Here is a 19,601-nt window from a genome sequence, read left to right on the forward strand (position 1 = left end):
CCCCAAAATGTCTCTCTTCTGATTCTTTCTGACCTCTGAATTTACCATCCTCTCTCATCCCTCTTTTCCCTCCCTCCCTCCCTCCATCTCTGAAGGATGTCACTCCCAAGAAAGCAGAAGCCCTTTGCTCTTACACCCCCAAATCGACCTTCATTATTAATAGTTTTGGAGGACTATTGGAAACAGGCAAACACTGGACCATCACAACAGAGCAGATTCCTCAGTATTTCTCGTCTGGCTCTCTTAGTTGTCCACTTTGATGTGCAAATGCAACACTGGCCATTAGAGGGCAATGGGACATGGAAAAGAAGTTCCTCTGGCTGGCTATGGGATGACTGCTATCACCTCAAACAAATCAATTCTGAATTTACTACATCCTCTGACCTTGAGCTATGGATTCGGAGACATTAGCAAGGACACCATCAGCCAGGAAGAGTGGGGAGATTGGAGCACGTTCAGATTTTCAGACACGGAGGCACCAGGCATCTAATAAATAGCCTCAACCCAGCCCTAACATGACACCACAGACAGTACATGCTTTGAGCTCCACACAGCAAGAGGCAGACCTAATTGATCCTGGGTTTACTGACCAGAAAATAAAATACTGTCCAAACTCAGAATCAGACCTATCAAAATAAATAGCAAATGTCACTTGTAACATGAAATTAAAGATTTTCTCCTCTTTTTGCTTCCTTATGCCAGTAGATCTTTCATAGCTTCTGCAGATTGAGTTGACTGATGTGCAAATCAGTCAAAATTCATAGAAATATTGCAGATTTCCTAACTGACAGACCCTGAAAATGCAGACCCTTCTGTCTATCTACAACCCAGCTGGGGTAACGGCTCTCCAGTGCCACAAAGAAAATGTCTCTCCCTACGATGTCACTTGCCACTGACGGGTAATATCAGTGAGTGTGAACCCCAGCCATCAGCTCCTTGGTATTATTTACCAAGGGCTGAGAAGTGCCAGGCTTTAATCGTCAGTTTATCGATAACTTCCCAAGTACAGCATTACTGGATGCCTCTGATCTTCCTCCGGTGCCGGGGAAATGGGAGGCCCTGGGGAAGGAGCAGGGATGTCTGTCGGGCCGCCAGCAATTGCCACAGCCCCCGGATCACTTTAAAGCAATCTTTAGAAAAGTGGCACAGATATTAATGGGCTGTTACTGACATTAGATCCATAAATAATTCTGCATAATGCATGGCCCTGGCCTTTTGAAGGTCTAGGGAAAAAAAAAAAAAGTGGAGGCTGAAATATTGATAGATGTGTCTGCAAGAGCTATTAAAAAAGGGAGAGCAGTTGCCATGGGATTGGTCTATGCTGATACCCAGGACCAAAAGGGTAACGTTGGTCATGTGCCTGCTGAAATAGATCTGAGTACAGAAAACAAAGCAGCAAGATAAATAAAAGGAATAGCACCACTTAATGGGACTTTGGGAACAGCAGTTTCCCCTCTTTGGGAGTCAAAAAACTCATGTGAAAGACAGGAGAATTTTTCCAGCAAGCCCCAGTACAGGTGAGGAAAGTCTGGGTGTGCTTACTTTGTGCTGCAAATACAGAAAAGGTCTCTTACATCCGTCCACGCATGTAGAGAGAAAACAACTGTCCTACCATGCACTGAAACTATCTTTTCAAGTCCTTAAGTGCACTAGAGTAATGTATTTTCCATGTCAATTTGCAGCTGTCACGGACATGTCCCCGAATCCCATCAGCGGGTACTTCCCGTTAAAGTGCTGGGACGAATTGCTAAACATGTTTTATAAATTAGCTCCTCAAAAAAAAAAAAAAAACAACAAAAAAAAAAAACACGCTACCCAGCCCTCTTCCGTGATAAGGCTTCACAACAGTAGAAGACCCACGGGATGACTTGAACAGACAAGAAAACTGAAAAAGCACAGCGCAGTCTCCCAGTCAAGGTGCTGGAACAGATGAATAAGATTCCCCCCCTGCAGAGATGCCGACTGAGCTCCTACATACTTGGCTGCGGGCATCTGAGTCCACAGCTCTCACACTGCATACGATGCCTTGATGCCTTCTTTCTTGTTACACACACCTGAGCACAGCACGAAAAACCCCACTGCCAGCGTGACACCGCTCATGTAGCTTACAACCAGATTTTAAGGCACCGCTCCCTCTGTGACTCTCCAGAGGTGCTGAGGGACTGGCTCCCATGCCAGCGGTCAGATTTCTTGGCACTTAGCAGCTGCAGTCGAGGGCTGGCTTTTCAGAAGAGTTTAGCATCTCCTATACACCCAGTCCATCAAGCTCACTCACCTGGAAACTCAATTCCAGCCTGAAGTTCCCTGTGCTTCAGCTCCACGTGTTCGAAATGAGGACACCACCTCCTCTTTCCTCTCCAAACTCAGGCCCTCACTCACCCCCATGGGCTGCGGAGGGGATGCCCAGCTCCATTTTGGGCTGAACCTGCTGGGACCAGGTATCTAAACTTTCATGCTGTGTCCGCATGCCTTTTGGGATCCCCTCTCCTCTTTTTTTCCAGGTGTTTGCTGTAGCACATGCAAAAGGCTCTGTGTTGATCTTCCCTAGAAAAAGAATGGCTTGCAGTAACCATGCTAAGGTGTATATCAAAAACCACTGATGTGACCACCTAACACACAATTTACTGACACACCACTCTGCCGGGAGAGATCTTTGTTTAAGAATTCCTCTGGTGAAGCCCTGAGAAGGATAACAAATAACTCTGCCTAGGTCCAGGCACGCTGCAGCACCCCAGTGCCCAAAAAGGGTGAGGGAGAGGCAGAAAATGCAGTGGGGACCTCAAGCCTGAATCATCTGGCAATCACCAGACCTCCAGAGAGCTGTAATTCACGGTGAATTTTTCATGCTAGAATCAGCTGTGTGCGGCAGGCACACAGCCGAATGGAAAATAAACCTGAAATATTAATGATCCACAGCAGAGTGCAGGCAGGAAGAGATCCATAAACGAGGACAGGGAACCTTAGATAGCCTGCTAGAATTGCTCCTTTCTCGTCTCAAACAAGTGAGTTAAAATAACAGGCTTTGTCCCGCAGGCACTAGGATGGGAGAGTGATGGATTCCAGGTTTTGGGGCGTGCAGCAGCTGCTCTGGGTGCACCACGCAGGGAACCTGGGTTAGCTCAGCCTCACAGGGCGATTTTGGGGCTCAACCACCACGGCTTGGCTGGTGCTGACACCCAGCGTGTCCTCCCAAATTGTGGGGCTGAGCAGCACAAGTCACAAGGCAGACAAAGCATAGAGAAGAGGACGGAATGGGCCTCGTTCTGCGCTTATCAGCACCTCTGGGCAGCTGTCTAGACATTGTAAATCAGCAGACTTCCCCCTCTCACTGATAAGAGCTGACCCCAAACTCTTTGAATTTAACCAGAGTGGAAACGCAAGACCTCTATGTCAGTAACAAGCAAGAGCTAATTCATACCACCATAATGTTTTTTGTTTCCCTTGAATGATTATATTCCTGATTTTACACTTATTCCTTATTCATGTTACCATTTCCTTGCCTTAAAAGCCATCCTGACACAGGGTTAGAGTCATTTACTCAATCACTGCCATCATTAGGAGGGCTGCAATCAGAAGAGTAGTGCCTTCTCATTACTTATTTAAAACGTGCCGAGCAGCATGGATGTTTAAGATATATGCTAAATTATGCCCAACATAAAGTGGAAGAAAAAGCAGGTATCCACGTGCAAATTCTGAGCATCTCCAGAGTACCCCGTGGTGTGGGGGAGGAAAGGAGAAGCTCCAGTATTAAAAAAAATAAATAAATATTGGACCAGCAGTTGCATTTTTTACACCAAGAATAAACCTGGTAGAAAGTGTTACTCAAAGTGAAAAAATGGTGGATATATTTGGCCCGCTGAATTTATACACCACGTTTTGTTAGGAAAGAGAGGATACAATCCCGGGTAGAGGAAACCATCTCGAAGTTGTGTAGCATCTTTCCCTCAGATTGATTTTGACATGTTTAGCAAACTGTGTTCGTGCAAACCATACCCCAGCAGCTGCAGCAGAAGGCAGATAGTGGGAGGTTTTGCAAAAGCTGGGATTTGGACCACCCTTTTCCCCGTGAAGTGAGAGCTGCTGGTGCTCGACCCTGCTGCAAAGCGTGGGTGGTGCAGCGTGTCCTGTCTCTGTGAGCCTGGGAAGAAACAAGACCCTGGCTGGAACTGCTATAGCTGCTCACTTCCCTGCAAGCCGCCGTTGCTGCTAATGGCACATCCCAGCACCTTCAGCCAGGGCGTGCTTTGTGAATCCACCCAAACCTGGAGCAGGGCTGCTGTGAAGCTTTGACTCAACCCATCTTATCTGAAAATGTTAGCCACAAAAGAGAGGCTATCACTCAACTGTCTCCTAGCAAATTTTCATCCCCACGTGCAGGACTCAACCTCTGACTGCTCCCTGGAGCCCCCAGCACTGGGCTGTGCCCTCCCTGCACACAAGAGAGGTTTAAGCCAATGGACAAAAACTGACCTGGAACAGCACAGGGCTCCCTGCAAGCTGCTGCATTCCCCAAAACGGGGTGCCAGGAGCCAGCCCCTCATTGCACAAGCTCCCCATGAGAAGCACCTTTTCCTGTACAGCCCAGCACTGCTGCATGGAGCCTCATCCTGCCCCATGGTCCCAGCCAGTTTCCCCCCCCCCAGGTCTGCATTCACAGAGACACTCACTGCCATCAGCTCATGGAATAAATCATGAGTGCTGCTCTTATTATTTATGAGTATCACTGTGTTCTGGAGAGGGCTGCATACGCCCAGGCTTGGAAGGAGACAGGAACAAAGGAGGAGAGTTGTAGTCTTTAAGAATACATGGAAAGCATGAGAAGAATACTGTGCTCATACAAAGAATACTCGGTATGTAAAGGCACATGTAAACTGCTACATAAACATCTATAAGTGCTAAAGACACGTATATAAATCATTCTATGATCTAAACCAGATAGAAACATGCATACGAGTGCAGAACACTGGCCATTTAATGCCATCTACATGTAGAGAAGATATTCATTTAGAAAATATTTAACATAACATGGAGCTATTACAATTTTATATATATGTATCACAATGTTTTGGGGCCAACTTATTTCTTTCCATCACAATTATTAATCAATCTTTTAACACCAACCTTTGTAGTCATCTAATATCTCTTCCAGGCAATCCTTTGATAGATAGCCAGCAGAGCCTGGTGTGTGTTGCACATGACATTTAGAAAAACCCTTGAGCAGAATTTATTTTACATTGTTTTTCAGGTAAATCAGATATGGAATAAAACCTATAAACAGTTCTAAAACTGCTGAGCAGCTGAAATAGTAATTAAACTTCAAAAAAAAACAAACAACAAAGAGGTAGTTTTCTTTACTAATTTTTCCCTTGCATGTATGACTTGGATCACTATGCTCAGCTGGACAAACTGTACTTCACCCTGTGGTATTTCTGAAATTAATGGGGCCATGGATTTTTAAAAAGTAAAAAAAAAAAAAAAGGTGTCAATCTTCAAAATTTTGTTGTTGTTGTTGTTTTTTGTTTTTTGTTTTTTTTTAATAAACCTTTCCAGAATTTTATTATTTTGAAGAAGGAATGAAAGTAGTTTCACTCCATGTTCCAGGCTTCTTTATTTCCCTTTCCTTGGTATTTATAGTCCTGATTTTTTAATTTATTTTACACAAAGAAAAGAAAGGAGAAGAGGGAAAAAGAATAAAACCAACCTCTTCTACCCTCCATGAAATAATCACTTTTTATTACATCAGATGGAAAGCTCTAAATATTTTTTCAGTGAATTTTTAAAAAACTACATTCCCTGAATCTTTTATGCTTTGCCAACCATCTCTAGAAGCTTTTTAAGACAGATTTGCTTCCGCATTACGAACAGGGAAGCAGAGGTATGAGATCTGGCATTAAAGCACAAACTCGGTGTCCTTGTGCCACATTCCTCAGGTTGGGGCAAAGTGTTTTGCGCAGGGTACAAGGACTGCAATGTAAACAGCTCCCTTCAATCTTTATATTTAATTTTGAGCACATACTTAGATAAGAAACATTCATTTGTTATAGCATCACTGATTTTGCCTTTTTTTTTTTCCCTTCTATTGACAAAGGTCCTCCAACTGTGCCATCAGGGAAAGCGATAAGGATGCTGTTAGACACCACACATACAACTTCAACCATAACCAGAAACATCTGTAACATTACTCTTACTGCTTCCCTGGCAATATTTGCATCCCAGTTCGATCTCTGCAGAGGTCAGTGGCAACGCTTTCATAGATTTAACGTGACCTTCACAAACGCTCCTGTTTTCTATTTATACTGTAACACTAAAATTTCATTTTCTGACTGAGCTTGCGTCGAGCTGCCTGACAGACAATAAATATAATCACACTTAAGTTAATGGGCAGGACACCAAAACCAAAAGCTTTTATTTTCATTAAACATCATTACATGTGGCAAGTCTTTTATCAAATCTGTCTCCTATATTCACTTTATTAAAAAGTCCATCACCCTAGACCGCTTAATGTAGTCAGCAAGGACAGAGAGTAAATTTTTATTAAACACAGGTGGAGACAGACTCCTGAAAAGTAAATACATTCAAAAAGCCTCTTTAGAAAGGATTTTGAAAGGACATGCAAAATGAAATAAATAATTCAAAGGCTGTGGGGAAGGAAGGGGGGTTATTCTACAAACAGTAGAACCTATTTCAGCTACAAAAATAGCACGAGTCTTATAAAACCCAAATCAACACTATTTAGATGAACATGGAAGTTAAATATTTAGATACTTTTGAATACCCAACCTCAGTACACACATTACAATGAGCTTCCAAGCCCGCAAACTACCACTCACCAACAGACTGATGTACAATTCGTGGCTCCAAGGACTTCTAGGAATGGCTACGTGAGTTATATGGCAAGGACGGCTGCATCAAAAAGTTACTTCCCCTCACTGTCATCTGCTAGCTTTAAGAACTATGGTTAGGACATCCAGAAAAGTTATTTATCTCAGACTGTATTTATAGTTTGAGCATTTACTTTCAGAGCATCTAAGGGACCAGTTTCTAAGGGAGCAGAGGAACCACTGATGTGAAGCACTTTGACTAGGGTTGGGGCTGTTCACCCAATAGAAAACTGAACCAGCTAATTTTCTACCTGTCTTTGTGACTCCAAAAGTTAAATAAAGAGGGACAAATAAGTCAGACTTGTAGATTCAAACTAGACAGGCTTTTATGATTGCTGGTGTGTCTGCTGAGGAAAAGGAAGGAGAGAGATTGGGCAATCTGGCGCCCCATTCCTCAACACCCAAAGCACTGGCAGACCCTAGGCTGTAAGGCATTAGGGCTAGACCAAAGGTTTATTTATTTTTCCACCCATGCAGCTTAAAGTTCTGCACCTTCATGTTCAATTTAAAAACCTTCAGTGCACGTAAGGTAACATCTCTTTGCAAGCACCTGAAGCTACCCCAGCTTGTAAGAACACCACGAGCTGCAACATCTTGAGGACAGCCTCTCTTGCGTGAGCCAGCTTGTCATCTCCCATCCGTGCTGACAGTATCCTTGGGCAGCAGGCAGCACTGCTTCACACGTAAGCCTTGTGAGACCTCGGTCCAGCACACTGGTGCCACAAACCAGCAGAGCACATCACTCCCAAAGCCAGGGAAATCAGACTCCAGGCTGCAGAGAGCGCTGCTCCCCCAAAGAGTCTCTGGTATGAAGGAGCATTTTGCACATGGATGTGGCCTAAATGGTCTCAAGAGTAACTTCTAGACAAGTTGTACCTGCCACACTGCAAGGTTTCAGTATTTGACTTGGAGCAACCTCAGGAATGTCATTAGCTTGTGCCTGTGGTAATAGGTACAGACGTGATCTGGTTCTGCCCTGAGCTCCACACGGGCTGGATTCAAGCTGAAAGTCATATAGCTGCAAGGATATAACATGACTCTGAGAATCTATTCTGGCATTTTAAGTCAGATACAACTTCTAGAACAAAGTTGGCCTGCACTTGGCTGATATGGTGCTTGGGCAAAAGAGCTTGCATGAGTTTATCCACATCTGACACCTAGAGGTGCCCGTCCATAAGCCTCAGTGTGCTGCAGTGTAGTACCAGACTCTGGTAAAATTTACATTGCATTCCCTTCTTTGGCAAAACTACACACCCCTATCTTTCCTTGTCGGTTTTTCAAAGAAAAAAAAATCCAAACCCTGCAAATTAAAAATTCAGAGCACTTCATACTAGTGCCAGTTTTTAAATCTCTGAAAACCAGTTCTGTGAGTGAATAAGGATAATCTGTGCCAGCTTCCATTTACTTGACAAGCCATTTGCTGTTTAAAAAACAGGAATATTTTCATAGGAACTTGTCAACCAACCCTCTTCATGGAGCCCTTGCTGACTAATACAGCAGCTTCCCTTGCACAAGGCTGTTTCTTGGTCTGAGGATGGGACAGATGCTGCAAGATGCACGCGTGATTCCACGGTGCACAGAAAACTTGCTGGACTCTGCATATGGAGGGATGTCTGTCTCCTTTTGGAGAAGGCTCTGGAAATTAAGTGATGATTCTGAAGCGATGATTCAGTGAGAGGAACCCACCAGAACTGCTTTGGAGTCATGCACTGTTCATGTCCAATAAACATGAGCACAAACTGCATGTGAAGAGAAGTAGAAACAACTGTGCACTGTGGCAGATGCAAAGTTACAAAAAAAAAAAAAAACACAACTCAATATTGAGCAGCATACTGAAAAAATCAGATTATTGCTTGCTTTTGTGTTATCTGACTAGTGCGTGGGATTTACAAACCACTTTGAAAGCACTAACTAATCCCCCAAATAGGCCTGCAGAGTCAGCACAGTAGAGTTTAGCCTTGCAGCCTTCCAGATGGGTAAAGTGAGGCAGCAACTTTATGCAATCTTTCCAAAGTCACAAGGGAAGCAGCTGGCAAGGGCAAAAACAGAAAGGTGTTAAACCTCAGCTTTCTGTAATTAATGCCCTGTGCAGCCTGAGGACAAAACCTTTTGGTACAAACTCAATCTGTGCTCACAAGGCAGCCTCCTCACCTCTTTCATGTACAATCCCAAATTCCCGGTCTGCAGGAAATAATCTATTCCCAAAGCTACACATCTGTTAAAAACGGGGAGGCTGCTCTGTGCTGGTGCTTGCTTTCTGAGTTTGATTTAGAGTTATTAACATTGGCCTCTGAGAAAAACCTTTGCTTTGCAGGAAAGAAATGCCGAGCTGGGTGTTTTCCTGGTGTTGTGTTCACCTCCAAGCCCAGGACGAGAGGGTGCTTTTCAGTAAGGTCAGCTCTTTGGAGAAGTGCTGAAGTGCACAGCAGCAGTGGCACGACCTTTCAAGACATCAGTTCAACACCTAACAAACTGCCCGTGCTGTCAATTAAGGGGGTAATTTTCTGCAACACCAGCTTTTGAACAAGTTATCAGTGGTATCCCCTAGTCTAGAAAAAAAAAGAATTTGTCTTACTGTGGGGCTGATCTAAAAATCACTTAAATCAGTAGAAAAGGGAATTTTTTTGTTTGGAATCTGAGAGAGAAGGAACTAAGCAAGAGAACAAGTGCTGTTTTCTCAGTTATGTTTTCTCATCGGTTATCCTTGGGAGCAGCTTGCATTGCTATTCATTTATCTTATATGTTATTAGTATCACATTATTAAGTTATTAGCAAATTATCATAATATTTACTAATGCCTGGAATTATGAGTAATGACTTACTGGGAATACACAACGTGCTATCCCTGTAAGAGTAAATACGTGCAAAACTCAGGCTGTAAGTATCTCCATACAGAAAAAAAGGAAGAGTGCTGCGCAGTGCACAAGGAGATATCATGTCGTTGTGCTGAACCCCGATGCTTTATCTGCTGTCAGAGCTGAGCTAAGGGCATCACGCCGCAGGGAGCCAACCTCGGATGTCTCAGAAATGAGAGCAGAGGCACCCTCTCGGTGACTGCTGTTTGTCAAAGTGCTTCCAAATGGGCTCAGATCACAAAGCTAAGTGCGGGCTTAAGTGCTCTGCTGATGATGGAGAGATGTCCAAGCACGAGGCCAGGACTACCTGCAATTCCCTGGCCGCTACAGCCTTTATTCAGGCTGGTAATCATCCCAGAACTGCCTGCACAGGACTACATCCTTTCAAAGACAGACCATTGTCAGATTAGCATCAGGTCACAGCATTGCATCATTTCTGAGTGCCTCCAACCAAATTAAACCCAGATCTGCTGTTATTCAGATCTGGGGCTGCACACACCAGCTTTATTTTGCATAACAGGACTCATCTGACTACAAAATCCATTTCCCAGCTTGTGCAACCTTACTACATCACTGCATGATTTGACACAACTTCCTTCCCCATTCTCACTGATTATATTGTCAGAGAGAGGAGTGTTAGTAGCTGAGCAAACCTGGAACGAGAGGGTTGCCTCAGCAAAAAGCACTTAAATCAGGAACACCTGAAAATAGAGGTTTCACAGGCAGCCTTACACCTCTTCTGGCAGATATTTCAACCTCTACAGAAATAACACATCAGGCACAGCGGGGAGGAAAGGGCTTGAAACAGATGGCTTAGAAATAAGGTTTGTCAGTGCAAATCCAAGACTTAATCCTCGAAGGACTTGGAGGCAAAAATACTATAGGATCAGGTCATTTAGAGAGCAAGAAGTAAATCCAGTGGTATAAACCTGTGCAAGACTGTAGGTGGGGATGAGGATTGTTTAACTGTAGAGAATTACTTTACATCCTTTACCATTAGATTAGCACATATTGCATGAGAATACAAGTACACAAGAATGCAAGTACATTTAGAATACAAGCACATTTGATTTCACACAGCAACGAACCCCACAGCTTCACTACACAGAATTTAAAATCCATTGCTTCATCTGACACGTTTTCACCCACCCACCTCAGGGTGGCACATGCAGCATCACTGCCAGCACGTTGGTGAGGTGGGAGCCGCTCTCTCCATCAAATTACCCAGCCTGGGTTGCAGCCACGTGCAGCAGCCAAGCCCAACATCTCCAGAAGCAGCAAGGAGCACTGCTGACAGTAACACATTGATAAGGAAAAGAATTCCAGTTCCTGACTGCTTTGCAGCCAGCACATATGGGTTTGCACCCAAGCAGGACTCCAAACTTTAAATCCTCGTATTATTTTAATTCCATGCATGCACACTGAAAATTAGCATCCATTCTACAAGCAGTTTCTGATCTCTACAGTAACTTGGCAAATCTCAACAGAAGGAAAATTGATGCCTAAGAAATCCTACACATCAAGAACATCAGCTTCGGCAAAGACAGATGTTAAAGTGTAGATATACAGGGACTAATTCTCAGTACTTCACTGAAATGAGGCAACAGGAGAACTAATATTATCTTAGAAGTACATCTGCAAGCAGTAGGCTGAATGTTTGTCCTATAAATCTTAAGAAGGTTGGTCTTTAACAAAACACTTGCTGCAGAAAGGACACATATCGCAGGCTGCTCCAGGCCCGAGATGAACTGTAACACCTTAAATGTCTTTATTAATGTCTCAAAATAGCATGATTGATGAGAGCCCTTCCACGGCAGGTATTGGATTCCATTGAGAACAGCAGGCTGCCTCCTTTCAAAGAATTAATCTTTGTGAAATTTATCATGTGTGTCTGAGCAGTATGAACATCTCCAGCTCTAAGCTGTGGTTTTCTCTTCATACCCCTTTTAAAAAAGGGAATTGCCTTTTAAAAAGGACTTTTTTTAAAAAAACACAAATAGTGGAACAAATAGGACAAAATGACCAGAACATTACTTACCATATAACTCATGACTCTGTGTGAAATTTTTGATTAGTTTTCAAGATTACATGAGTATCATAACTTGAAAAACAAAAAATAGGTTCCAAATAGCCAAGCAACACTTTAATATCACCTAAGATTTTCTTTTCACAAAACGCAGGGAGAGACAGGATTTCAAGGCAATCTTGTCTTTGCTATACTTGTTTAAAAAAAATACAATGTGACCTCAAGGCATGCACCTCTTATGTTAACCTCGGTATCTGCTTTATTTTCAGAAAAGCTGACTCTGCAGAAACCTTTGTTGAAGCATTCCCAGCGGGTATTGTAGATTACACTGGGACAGCTGAAATGTCCTGCTGCCAAGACAAGCAATTAAGAAAAACTAACAGAAAAGGGTGAAAAAAGCAGCATCAAGAAACTTCACGTCAAGGTTAAAAATAATGGATGGATTAAATGGAACTGCACTCTGATTACCTCGTCCAGAGAATTGATGGCACTTGATTTCACGGCGTGGAGTGATAGATGAAGAATTACACAGATAAACACAGCAGGCTTATTTTCCCATAACATTTGTTTTGTTTTATGCATTAATCAAAAGCATGCGGACACTCAGCTGACAAATGGAAAATGTTGCCTAACATTTCTATTTTAAAGACCTACTTAATTGGCAGCAATTTTACCACAAAGCTCTTTCAACTCAGCCATGGTTAAAGAACCTCTTCTTTGCTTACAGCAAAAAAGCAACCTGCAGTATATAAATTGTTTGTAATTATTTTTTTTTTCCCCCTCTGCCTGTAACAGCCTCCTAGCCTCTTATTAGAGGGCTGGATTTTAATTTTATTTCCTTATTTCTACCTCCAAGCAGGCAGTACCTGCAGGTGGAGAGTGCAGTGTGATCACCAGGGAATGCATTCATTCAACACAGCAACACAGGGAAATTAAACTAAAGATCCTGGATGCAGAAACTCATGCAACTGTCACAGGTAGTGTGTGTGTGACCAGAAATAAGTCATTTATCTGAATTACATCTGCTGTGCCTTGCCTATGAAATGACAACTACCCTACCTGCTTTAATACCTCTGAGGTTAGAAGTAAGGGCTTTGCTTGTGTTGGGGTCCTAAATGCAAAACACTGGTTGCAAATATTGTCCCAATTCCCTGGCACTGCTTGTTAGTATGATTTATTTTTTAAACTCTTAGCTGATTTTCCCATCAACACATCCTTTTCCTTGGGAATTACTGGTTTTCTCCTTCCAACCACATCCTAACCTTGAAAGCAGACACAGGTCAGTTTAATTAAAAGCCTCAGAAGTCAGTGTAGCATCTTAGCTTTTACTCAATCAGCATCTTATCTCACCCACTCTCAGACAATCTTCATCTTGCCGCATTTCTCCCACTCCATCTCAGCAAGGCAGAGATACAGCAATTCACCAGCTAAATGACGGCATCAGCATTTGTCCCCCATGCTGATAGGACAAATGACGTCACATTTTCACAGCCTGACCTTCCTAAACCCCCTTACTGTACTCAGACTCATAGGACAGCATTTCCTTCTCCCAGAAGGAAAGGGAGAGGGGCAAAGAAGCCCAATGATGCCAAACCATATATTAATGTAAAATACCCTGCTTTGAAGATATGGGAAGATAACTCAATGTAAATTAATTCTGAATTATGTGTCATAAATTGTGGATGACTCCCCACCCACCCCGAATTTACTTCTGCATTGCAGTTGAATCCTTGCTATAACTCGTTACACTGCTGCCTGCAACTCCAGGCAGCCCACTCCAGCTGCTCATTTAATTATGAATATTCTTAATGGGATTGAGAAACAATGCATTTTAATGAGAGGTTAATTATGAATAACCAAATATTAATTCTGAAAAATGCACAAAAATATTTTAATATCTTAAAGTTCATGAATGCAGCTGTAGAATGTATTCCAGAATGCCTAAAGAACAGACAGTGAAGTATGCAGGACAAAAAAAATCAACATTTTACCTTCTAAATGTTCTTCTCTAACTAGGCAGCAAACATCATTACCCCCCTCTGTACAGTGCCTGGAGTCCTACCAAATAAAGAGTCCACAGCAGTTGCACAGCCTAATCTCTCTTGCTGTAAAATACATGATTTGAAAATGAGTGTGCTCATTAAATCTTTAGACATTAAGTTTACCTAAATGCTTCCTCCTAGATTTTTTCCTGTTTTATCTTTCACAAGCACATCATATTTACATCAGTATTTACTATACTGAAAACAAATGCTCATTTATAGTAAAAGCTATGATACTGAAGTCCCTGAAAGGCATGGAAAGATGTGGGAGAACACAACCATGGAAGCCTCAGAATGTGCAGAAAACTTTGATATTTATTTTTAATTAGATCTCAATTTTAACGTAGATTTGTTTATACTGTGAAAGTTCTCTCAAATTCCTTATATGTATAATACTTTTAATTTCATATCATGCTGTAAAGACACTGTCAATGTCTATCTTTGCAGAGAACTGGGAAATCAGTCAGGTTGGAGTAGGCAACTCCCTTGCACCAGCTCCACTCATTCACAGAGTTTGTCTGAAGTAGGATCCAGTTAAAGAAACATTGTCTGGGTCTCTGGTTTCCTTTCAGCTCGATGGGCTGAATGAATGAAAGAATTCAAGCATCAGATGCTGGCTTTGCTGATTATCTGATTTAATATCCAAACTTTTTCTCCCTGATCTCTTTAAAAAAAAAAAACAGGTAATTTTAGACTATATTTTGCAAGTGATAAAATATTACAACATTTTACTTTTCTGTTTATTTTATTAAACTACTTTAAGTATTTTAATGCTACAAAACAGTATTATATTAAACATTTCCACAAAGTAAGGAAATGTCACCTGAAGGGCAACTGCAAGAAGTTTGCTACATGCACCACATCAAGAAACTTGAAAAATATCTTTGCTCTTCCCCAAATGAGGGTCTCCAAAGAAATAGATGCCAGAGTAATAAACTATTTATTGAGCTAGAACTGAAATACAGACACCTCAGCCCCTGAATGACAAGCCAGCAAGGTCAAAGCTATGTACAACCCAAATGACAGCTATTTTCTCTCTGACATAGGAATTTCTAGCATTGAAACCAAATTAATGTGAGAAACAACCCAGCAATGACACTTACTCCGAAGCTCCTAGGAACTACCCACTCTATTTGCATGCAGTTAAATGGTGACACTTTGCTACTACGACTGCACAGAGATGTTTATGCATCCAACCAGGATTTCGACTGGCAGGAAACTGAAACCAAATGCTGCAACACATTACTAGGACAGTGCTCGGCTTTGTCCTACTTTTGGGTACTCTTGACAAGCTCTTGAAGGTTGAAGAGATCTGTGTTAGACAGAAGGTCCAGCCTTATGTACAGGAAGAGATGAATTATAAGTTCTGGCACTGCGGCAAGATAAAGTCTCAGTTGCAGGAACAAAACCTTTACATATTGCAATGTTGTCAAATACATTAAATTATTCCGTGAAAGTTCTCTCCCTTGTAAGCAATCTGGCAATTTGTTAAAATTACCATGCAAAGTTGACCTAGCATGTTCAGCCAGTGAAATCACATTCCTCCTTCCTAAGTTCATTCTGTTGTACACTGATTTCACTCTAAATTCAATTACACCTACTAACTACCAACCTGCAAGTCCCTACTATGTGAATTAGACTAGGCAAGACTGGCTTCATACAGAGCTAAGCACAAAAAATCACGTTCTAACAAAGCTATAGTGGATACCAGAAACCATCAAACACTGGAGAAACTACATGCATCTAGTAAACTAGCTTATTATTATTATTATTATTATTTTAAAGCTAGCTCAGCTATCCTTGCTTGGCACTGCATTGTGCTGTGCAGACAATAGCCCCTTTGTCTGCAGGGGATCAGGAAGAACAATCATCCCTGCTAGGAAGAAAGATGAAGGCAACCTCAAAGACAGATTGAGCCAATGGGAGAAATAGATGCGACCCTGCTGAAGACAAGTATCAATTGTGAATTTTGTCACTATGTTGGCTTTTTTTTTTTTTTTTGCTTTTTCTTCTAAGATTGAACTGTTTTCATTGTAAGAGTAGAAATACGTGAGACAGGCACACTCTGCAAAAATAAGTAACATTTTGAAGATGTGGACAAATTAAAATAAAAATGCCATGGGAAGTAATCCTAAAGAACAAATTCTCTGAATTGGAAAACATTTAGGCCAAGTGGGTTATGAGGCAGTTCTCTATGACAAAGGCATCAGAATTGGAAGGTTAGTCAGCTAAAACATCAGTTCAGGGGAATGGCTTGCAGTTTTTGCACAGTCCTGCTTCTTTGAGAGATGGTGCAGTAAAATATCAGGCATAGCTAACAATTGATTAATGCTCTCTTTCTGCAGTTAATTTTAGCACATTGTAAATACATCAGGGATATTTATAAAACAACACATTACAAACAAAGGCTTAGTGTAAACCACGTAGTAGGAGGAAACCATTCTATCAAACGCTGAAAGTGACAGGCAGGTTAGAACAAAGAAGTTGCTCAATAACGATGCATAAAATCAAATTACAGCCAGAAGTGAAAGCAAGTTACACTCCTAGCTGAAACTACAGGATAAATGTGCTTCAGCATTTAGATCTGCAATTCATTTTTCTACTTTTCATTTTAATATCTCCTTGGCCACCCCAAGGGCCATTTCCCCCTCTCACCTATGCCAACAGCTGCCCTTCGCATGACTTCAAGGCAAACCAGCTTACAGTTCAATTTTTTATATTATTATAAAGCACTATGATGCGTTCAAACTCTTCTCTCCAGTGCTTCCTACTGATGTTTGGATTGCATTGCAAATATTTACATCAAACAATAACCCTGAATTATATTTCATACTTCCCAGCAGTTCTGGGGTAACTAACACTCATACAAGATCGTTTTTCCTCTAGTCTTGTTAGATTTTCAATTTGCTCACATTTAATAACAGGACAACAATCCATTAGGGATGAAGTTAAAGTGACTGCCATTAGTTATTTATTGATTTACTATACTGAGGAACAGAGTATGAGAAATAGACTTTTTGCTTTCCACTGGCCCATAAAATTGCCGTAATAATCTGAAACAACATCGCTTGAAGCTTTTATATGTTCCGTAGCTATTCTGAAGCAGAGAATCTTCCTCATCTCATTTTGTCAATGAGCAGTTCAAAGGAAGCTGTATCCATTTGTTACCCACTTAACATCTGCCAATGCTAAGTGTATACATGAATATATACATCCTAAAATGACCAAAGAAAATCATTCCTGCTGTATCACAGGCAAGCAGGACACAACTTGAAGAGATAACTAAAAAGATCTGTTCCTATTGAATCAGGTTTGTCATTATTCACCACTAATGAGCTTTTCATGTAATTAATTATACCTAGTATAATTATTTAGTATCACATTAATATTAATGCAAGGAAAACCAGTCACTGCTTTGACTTAGATGATGATTCAAATCTGTGCCACTGACAAAGTAAAGAAAAGCTCCTTCACCATTTACCTTCACTGTTTCAAGATCCTTTCTCAAATAGCAACTGGCCTGTTTCCTCACCTAACCTGTCAATGAAAGTTTAGCCATAGCTATTTTTCATCTTTTTTTTTTTTTAGCCCAAGGGAGTTTTACAATCATGCCCAAGTGAAAAACATCATTATTAAACATCCCCAGTACTTAACATGCATTTTATGGGGCATGAAAGTTGCATAAAGCAGTACAAGCAAAATTAATGTTGAACATGTTGATAAGTTGGTTATGAAGAACATCAAACACTTAATCATGCGATTAATAATTATTCCAAGCACATCATAAGATAGCACAGCATTTATAATCTCTCCCCCTAAACTAAATGCAGCTCTCCCCTGTATTCTCCTTTCATCTTCCGAGCCTTTAGGGGAGAACTCCTCCCTGTGCAGCGTGTTTGTGCGATGCCCACAGGCACCTTAGGTCTCACTTTTTCATCTGCATTCACTGGAGTCCCCAATCCACCTCAAGAGCTTTTTTTAGCACTAGTTCCTTCCCTAGCCCAATTCTGTTGAAGTCAAAGCTTTGCCCATTGAGACAAACCAAGGAGCTGGATATTTGGGGAACACGGGAGCACTGGAAATTTGCAGAGCCCCTTAGTGCAGATGGCTAACTGCAGTCCTGAAGCACCATCTTGTAGCCTTCCACATGATTTGTCCTGGAATAAGTCAGACAATTCAACAGGAGGTGAGGTACAAGATCTTGCAGGCTCACAACCAAGTGGAAATGCCATGGTTGGACTCCGGAGCATGTCAGCACGACTTTGCAGGCTGCCTCAGCCATAAAAATTGTCCCCTTCAAATGAGGCAGCATTACAATCCCCTGCAGATGTGCACCTCTTCTTCAAAATAAATTGATCATTAACTGTAGCACTTCACCGGTTTCACAAAACACGTATTAGAGACTTGCATCACAAGCTACCTATACTTTCCTCGTGTCCTGAACAAGTCCTAATGGAAGATCCTCTTTGAAAATGTAAAAGTTACTGGACAGAGCAGTAGCTCACTCACAGAATCAGTGGAGAAAATGTTCATTTGGTACATTATTACAGTGCTCCAAAGATAAACTTTCTCAGGACACAAAGGAATTCAACAGATTCCGAGTAAGCCAATTAGTTATTTCTGGAGATTTTCCAAGCTTATCAGAAAAAAAAAGTCAGGACTCAATCTTATTCAAAGGCACATCCCAACTGAAGTTTTAAGCTGTTATCATCATTTACTGCCTTAATGAGACAATATTTGTCTGGAAAGAACACAAAGTTCTAGGCAGCCTGAATTTCTCTGCAAGTGTGTTTTTTTTTTTTTTTTTTTTTTTTTTTTTAAATTGATCACTGTATCTGGAGGCTGGATGTCAGCACGCAGAGAACCCTGCAGGCAGACACTGGAGGGCAGAAGCTGGCCCCTGTGCTCCAACGTGCTGACTTGTGCTGCTTGCTGAAGGTTTGGTTTCATGGGCTTGGCTCGCCGCTGCGTTGCATTGGTATAATTGAGTCACGCCAGCCAAGCCCAACTAATGCAAGAGCAGCTAGGCCTGTCTCGATTAAGGAAGATGTGAAAGTCAGCCAGAAGGAAAAAAATACAAGCTCAGCTATTCAGTTAATAACTAAGGAAGCTTAGCTATAGCACAGCGGCTCTTGCCGATCCATATTCCACAGATCATTCCCAACACTTCATACCAGATATATTATTGTTATTCAGGGTAGAATCCATGCATTCTTGCAGGCATTTAACCTTGCTGAACCACAGCTATATCACTTCACATCACCTTTTTCCAAAGATTTTATTTGACACTAGGCTTCCTTTTGATCTTGGATTTTTGACTAGATTCAAATTAATCTATTAGGCTGTAATCTAAAACCACCATTAGAACAAAAATAATAGTGTCCACGAATCAAGTTCAAGGATCAAGGTCCACATAATCTTGTTACACTAAGACGTTAAGCCCTAATAACCATTAAATCAAGAGTACCAGCCCAGACGATCCCAAATATTTTGGCATCAACTGACCTCCCCCCTGCTTCATTTCATAAACTTTAGCTCAAATAGATAATATATTCAATTTATTGTTGAATAAGGCTCACGTCACTTTGCCTTCCACATGACAACCAAAGCAATTTAAGTGGCAGTACTGTTTTAAGATGACTTGCCCTTGAATTGACAATACAGAGGCCAAGCTTTACATCAGCTATTTCAGTGGAACATGCTTGTTACAAGCACTGCAGTGATGAAATCAGAGCGCAGTGTAACCACAAATTAATGTCACTTCCAAAACAATCAGCCAGCGTGGGACATTGCTGTG

At 41.6% G+C, this 19,601-nt stretch overlaps 1 long non-coding RNA gene across 2 annotated transcripts in view; it reads right to left on the reverse strand.

Annotated features, from left to right (window-relative positions):
- The window catches only part of LOC119713503 (uncharacterized), a 151,686-nt gene that overhangs the window by 90,622 nt on the left and 41,463 nt on the right, over window positions 1–19,601 (reverse strand). The window contains exon 3 of one of the 2 annotated variants that reach the window (XR_005260735.2): window positions 6,453–7,899. The exons of the other annotated variant lie outside the window; for it this stretch is intronic. This is a non-coding gene — a long non-coding RNA (uncharacterized lncRNA). Of the gene's footprint in view, window positions 1–6,452; window positions 7,900–19,601 lie in introns of those variants that run through there. 2 annotated transcript variants of the gene reach the window in all.

Source organism: Anas platyrhynchos, chromosome 23, assembly GCF_047663525.1.
Source record: "Anas platyrhynchos isolate ZD024472 breed Pekin duck chromosome 23, IASCAAS_PekinDuck_T2T, whole genome shotgun sequence".
NCBI classification, from domain to species: Eukaryota; Metazoa; Chordata; class Aves; order Anseriformes; family Anatidae; genus Anas; species Anas platyrhynchos.